Here is a 7,081-nt window from a genome sequence, read left to right as displayed (position 1 = left end):
CCGACATCACCCCCGGCAAGGGGAGGACACCTACTCCTGCGGACCCAGGGACCTCCCTAGGGGCACACCTGCTGGGGTAGTGGATGAGGAGCTAGAGGTGGTTGAAGCGATCCACAGTGGACGGTGGGGAAAGTAGGGTCAGAACTAGGGCCAGAACATTCACACAGTCCACCTGAGTTGAGGACCTCAGCAGAGTAGGGGAGTCAGTGTCTGACTCACACTGTCAGAGCCACTGAGCCTGTTGCCCCCTGCTGTACATACCCGTTCTTACTGTAACTGTTGAGCTGACCACACACAGTCCTTTTACAGCCAGCTGGTCCAGGGGCCAGTGGGATGCTCACCACCAAGCTCTGGAGCCACCCCCAGTGTCCCAGCAGCCGGGCTGGACCAGGTTCCTGCAGTCAGCCCCTCCCAGGTAGCCAGCCGGGTCATCAAGTGCTGTGGGTGCAACATGAGGCTGCACATTTGTCAGGTCCTGGGCTTTGAAGGCTCTTCTACCTAGATTGTCTCATTTGATGCATACATGACCTCGAGGAGGTGGCCATGGCCACAGGATGAGACATGAGGAGGCAACAACCACTGTTTCCATCTTACAGATGAGAAAGACTAAATGCAGAGCAACAGAGTTCACCACAGGGCAAGTCCATGACACGGGGAAAATTCTAGAAAAGAAGCATCCAGAATCCCAAGGCTGTCCCAGCCTACCCACCACATTGCAAGGCCTCAGGTGCTCGGCTGAGTCAGTCATGGAGAAGCCTGTTAGTATGTGCACATTATTCATTCTTCCCTTCCCGGAATGTCGTTTACCCTCGAATCTCAGTTTGTCCTCGACATTCTCCTCCTCTAATGTGTTTTGGAGCTAGCTGACATTCATCATGAATATTAATTAATAAACAGTCTCTGGAGGATAAAATGACAGATACCGAGCATACTATTACAGAAGCTACCTCTGGAAACAGAGATGTGTTCCATGGATTCGTTCTTATAAAGCCAGGTGTTTGGCAAGACTAACCCTTTGTGGATCATTTGTGTTTGTTGTTCTAAATTGTTATGCTGCATGAACAACATGTGGTGTTTCACAACCTCTAAAGAATCAGTCTTCAGGTTCCAGCTACGGTGCCACAGAAGAGGCAGTGACCCCAGAACTAGATGCCAAATCCCAGAGTCTCTTCTGATTATAGAAACTTGGCAAATTGCATGACCCCTCATGCCTCCCTCTGGACCATGGCCCTAATGGTGGCACCTACTATGTCAGGAACCACAGGGACTGGGTGAGAAGGTATTTGCAGAATAGCAGGATGGTGCCTGGCTAGCAGTGACTGCACAAGAAATGCTAGCTATCGTCATAATGGAGGGACGGCTCACGGTATTTCAACAATGTGTAATGGGCACCTGAACAGGAAAACTGACTGGTCTCCTGTTGAGCAGAGACACTAGACAACATTCCCCAAGGACATCATTTTCCTCAAGAATGAAGGAGGTTCCTGACTCTTTATTTTGGACCCTAATTTTTCCTTACTTCCTCGCTGTGAAGGTGGGATTAACATGAACACAGGGTAGTTCCAAGGCATGTAAGACGGTGGGTGTGGATGGGGCAAGGGGCTCTAGGATGCACAGCACACCCTTTCAGGATGCACGAAACATCTACAACTCATAGGAAGGAGAGGCTCATGACGATATCATATTCTTATCAATTGAAGTACATGGTGGGGGGAAAAAAAAAGCATTAGCAAGTTTTCTGTGCATTCAACATGGTGTATCGGTCAGAAATAAGCCTGAAGATCAACCAGGATTTCTTCGAAGACCTCCTCCCATGGTGACTAGTGCAGGTTCTGGGGAACAAGACCTGGATCACTATAAAACTCAAGACAATGAACTTGACAGACTGCCAGATTTCTGTTTTCAGCCAGTTTAGGGTTACTATAATCTCATTATTATGCTTGAAAGACGACAAGTAATAGAATCTGAGGGAGCTGTTCTGGCTCTACCGACCGCACCTTCTCCCCAGTGCCAATTTCCCTTGATTACCTGGCCGGCCCTAAGAAGCTGTTTCCAACCATTTCTGCAGAAACAATCATCTGGTCAGCTCACGAGCTTCTCGCTGCAGTCAGCGGTTTTAATGGGTCAAGCATTACATTAACTCTTTGGCCCCATCCCCCTGAGAATACCACGCTTACTACTTTCAATCATTGTCAAATTGGTGATCGAGAAGGCACTTGCAAGCAAGCTTCCTGGCTCTCTCCCTCAGTGTCCAGCCTTTTTAGGGTGGTTCTGTGTGTTTTTGACCAACACAGATGCTGGCATCACGAGAAATTCTTCTGCTTTGCCTGCTTTCATAATCTGGAACCAAACACTTATGGGTATTTCACATTCTGTGCAAAGACAATGGAGTTGAGTTCGACAAAGGCTGGATGAATTATTAATTGCACTTTATGGAAAAACACATCTATTAGGAATGTGACTCATCAAGCAGAAAGGTTTCCTGAGATGCGTGGTTTTCCTGATTTGGCTTATAGCTCTGTTAATACTCGATCTTGCCAAAAGTCCAACTCTGTAGACCAGATGCTGTCAGACTCCACAGATGGAAAGTCAAGGGCTTGGAGAGAATAGCCGTAGCTTTCTTCATGGTCTGGGCTGTGGGCAAACACCCCGGAAACACAGTGTGAATGGAGGCCTAGATAACTTGACACCCACAAACACCTAACACTTGACTTTCTGCTTTTTCACATTTTGGAGGACTTCCTGTGTCTGTTTCTTTATATTGTGAACTTAATGAAATACTGGGAAGCACGTGGCTTAACAAACTTCATCAGCAACACCACCAAATTCCTTAGCAAACTTGGCTTTAATTTTTGCCATATCTGAAGTTAGGACCATGTCCCAAAAGAAGCCTTTATGATGTTTCCATTGGAAGCAGCATGGTGGTTGAAAGACATGCAACTGGGCACCTATCTGAGCTCACAGATGCTGTGAATGACCTTAGACTTGATCCAAATTGCTTTCACTTTATCTCAAAGCTGAAAGGAGGTTACACAAAGGTATGAGTGAGGGAATGATGCTGGCAGGCAGATGCCACTCTGTGTTGCCCTCTTCCAGACACTTGCCCCACATTTGGGGGTCTTAGCAGCTGAGGGGGGAGTGAGATGCCCTTTAACTCTGGGGATCCCCAAAGCAGAGGTTCACAGCCTTTTAAAACTCAGCCAGGATGTCTTGTGCTGCCCAGTGACTTCAGAACTCTGTTCTTCACCTAGATGAGGAGGAAGCTTCCAAATCCTTGCTTCAGGGTACCCTGAAGAGTACAGGGTAGGGTACCCTCCCTGCACCTGCATCAAAAGTCTGGGAGATCTTCCTTAGTACCATGTAGGGTGTCCTGGGGGCAACTGTGACCATGGCCCACCCAGGGAGCACAGTGGTGGTGACAGAGGTACATTAGCATGATGAACCAATTATCTTGATATCTCTAGATCAGGACCCACAACAAACCCCAAAGCTAGCTATCAGGAACCTTGAGGAGGTTGGCACAAAATACTTCTGTTGTGAATAGTCTATCACTGGCGCTGTGGGCTGAATTGTGCTCTCTCCCACCCAAGTTCATATGTTGAAGCCCAAACTCCCAAAGTGATGCCGGTATTTGGGCAATAATTAGGGGTAGGTGAGGTCATGAGGGTGCGGCCCTCGTGATGGAATTAGTATCCTTATAAGAAAAGAGACCAGAGAGTTTGTACTTTGTCTGTCTGTCTCTGTTCTTCTCCACCATGTGAAGACATAGTTGTTTACAAACAAGGAAGTGGGCTGGCACCAGGACCCAAGTAGACCAGAACCTCAGTCGTGGACTTCCCAGGGTCTGGGACTATAATAAATAAATTCCTGTTGTTTAAGTCACCCAGTAGATGGTATTTTGTTAGGACTACTACTAGCTGGTCCAAGGGGAGTGAAGTTGACATTTCTACATAAAAGACGTAGCTGTGTTTACACATTGACATGAACAGATGAAAAAGTATATTCTCCTTTGGAACAATTTAACTATTTTTTGTGTAGACCCGTTTCTACACGAGAAGACAGAAAGTCTTACAAGTTGTTATTGCAGCATATTTTCTGCAATGGAATATTAACATGAAGTATGAGAAGTGGGAGAGTTTATGCCAAAATGAGGTTATTAATAAGAACAATGCTCCACAGCTGCATGGCACTTTTCATCCAGGAAGAGGTTTATAAAACCAAACCTGCAGGAAACAAATATTCATGACTACCACCTGCACTTTGAAGATGAGGAAGAAATCAGCTACAGAGATATTAAAAAATAAGAAGAAGCTTTTGCAAGGTCACACATCAAGGTAATGGAAGAGCTGGGAATAAGACTCAAGTGCCTGCCTCTCTGCCGCCGACACTGCCTTGTCTGTCCGCCTTCTGAGAGCTGGCTCTATGGCACTTAGAGAACAAAAGTTAAGTCCTTCAACTCCAACATTTCGCTGTAAGTGCTGCTGACTCTAAAACTCCTCAGAACCGTTTCTACATGTTGTTCTCCCCGTTAGGGGATAGTCACAACCACACTCCCTAAGAGCTAGAGAAGGCAGGAGTAGGGATGGAGAGCACTTAGTGCCAGGCACTGGGGTAGTGGCAGTGCCCCCAGTGGGTGCAGTGTCAGCAACCCCATTTACAGAGTGCATCAGGCAAGTCCCAGCAGGTGAAATAACCTGCCCAGTTTTCATACTTAGGATTATCTTTTTGTTCAAGGGGACTAGCAAACAACAAATTTTGAAGCAAATTAAATAGATTCCACCATGATACTTGAGTGGTAAGTCCAGTTATGCTACCAACAGTGAAAATTTGAACTTCTTGGGTTCAGTTGTGACTCCCAAAAAGACATGTGGAAGTCCTCAACCACAGTAGCTCAGAATGCAACCTGATTTGGAAAGAGGGTCACTGAAGATGTAATTAATTAATATGAGGTCATGCTGGACTAAGGTGGTCCTAATCCAACATAGCGGGTGTCTTTATTAGAAAAGGGGACACACAGAGACAATGGAAGCATGGCATCCACAGGCCAAGGAAGGCCAGGGAAGGCCAGGGACTGGCAGCACACCAGCTACTGGAAGAGGTAGGAAGGATCCTCCTAGAGCTTCTGGATGGAGCACAGTCCTGCTGACATTGTGGTCTTGGAGACTTGGTCTCTAGAACAGTAGAAGAATAAACCTCTGTGTTTTCAGCCACCCGGTTTGTGCTTTGTTATGGTAGCCCAAGGAAACTGATATGACGGGGTTCAGTGACTTGGGTTGTAAGGTTCTGAGATTAATATTAGTATAGTCTCATATGGATGAGAGACATGATGTTCAAAAGAATGTAGTCCTGCAAGTTGACTCCACATGCATCACAGGGAGTGTGATATGTAAGTCTTCAAGAGAAGACGGAAAACCAGAAAACAATCTTTTCACCTGATCTCAGATATTTAGTATCACATAACTGGTGGGAGAGTGGGCTGGAGGGCTGCTCTCTGAGTCTGCTGATACAGAAGCTGTCTGTATTCAAGCTGTCCCTTGAATGAGGTTTGCACACCCTGGAACCAGAGTCAGTCTAAGCTGACATGGTGAATCCCTCCTTCACTTCATAACTCCCCGAGTCTTCTAGGCATGCAGTGTGTTGGAGCCGGATAGAACCAGTGTCCTGGCTGGATGAGAACGCAGTGTCTGATGCCCTCGGGCACCTGGGGTGTTCCTAACACCTGTCCCACCTCCTCCCAACTTATTTAAACAATATTTTAGATACCTTGTTGATTATTTGAAAAGCAACATAAACTTACCAAAAATATTCAAGCATTTCACAATTATAGGATGCAGAATGTGGAAGCTCCCTCATGCCTTCTCCCAGAGATAACTATAGTTGAGAGTTGAGTAAAATGCTCTAGGTAACTGCTAATGTATTTGCAGTTGTGTGTTAAGTGATAAAATCAGCAAGAGGGGAAAATGGAATCCAAAGGATGGCGGGATTTTCGGAAACTGTGCTGTGAAAACCCCTCACTTTCCTGTACCCTGCCCACAATGTTTAGACTCCTGAAGGATGGGGTCTTGGGAGTGTTTCAGCCAAATGTATGCTCCTGGGCTGGGCATTTGCCAGGAGTCTCTGTCTCTTTGATGTCCTGGGTTAGAACTATGAAGGAAAAATACAAACCCCTTAATTTTAGCCTCGTCTGACTCTGGGGGCAAGGCCCCTATTCCCACACCTTGGTGTTTCATCCTGGCTTCTTGGTCACACAGCCTGTTAGAAGTCCCACATGTCCAGACTCCAAAAGCTCCTGCCAAAGCTGAAACTCAAGGATGACCCCCAAGTCTAGAAACCACTCTTCCCCAAGATTGCTCCTTCTAATCATTTCCTGTGGAGACTGTACACATTCCAGGATGAATCTGTTACTCTACTGAGTTAAACTCAGTGATGTATTTATTGATTTCACATTTATTAAGAACTCAATATGTATACCGTCTGTGCTAGAAACTCAGATCAGGGCAGACAGAGCTCTTCCTTCTCAAATCCTGGCAGAGAAGAGAGATGCTGAGCAGAAGCATGGATCCTGAGATAAAGGACTAACGGGCTGGCATGAACTGAATGTCCCCCACCAAATTCACATGTTGAAGCCCTAACCCCAATGTGATGGTAGTGTGGGTGGGATCAGTGATTATGCTGCAACAAGTTCAAGAGTGTGAGGCCCCCGTGATGGAAACAGTGCCCTTATAAGAAGAAGAGAAGCCCCAAAACCTGCTCTAGTACTAAGAAAGGCCCTGTGAAGACACAGCAAGGAGGGAAGGTCTACAAGCCAGGAAGAAAACCCTCACCAAGAACCAACCATGCCAGTTCATGGGATTTGGCAATATTTGAAGATGAGGGACTCTCCCAGGCACCCATCCAAATCAAATATGCACAATCAAGGGCCACTTTCATGAAGGGAATCTAGGATCTCCCATAGGATTCAGATCTTTCACTTGCCTTGAGAAGTGACTGAGGAAGAAAATGAATGATGAATGCACTTTTGATTATTTGCCAGGGAACAGAACTCAGTATCTTATACGTTTTCACTTTTGGTCTTACGCCA

This window comes from Canis lupus, chromosome 17 (genome assembly GCF_048164855.1).
Source record: "Canis lupus baileyi chromosome 17, mCanLup2.hap1, whole genome shotgun sequence".
In the NCBI taxonomy this organism is placed as follows: Eukaryota; Metazoa; Chordata; class Mammalia; order Carnivora; family Canidae; genus Canis; species Canis lupus.
This window is presented reverse-complemented; position numbering follows the sequence as displayed.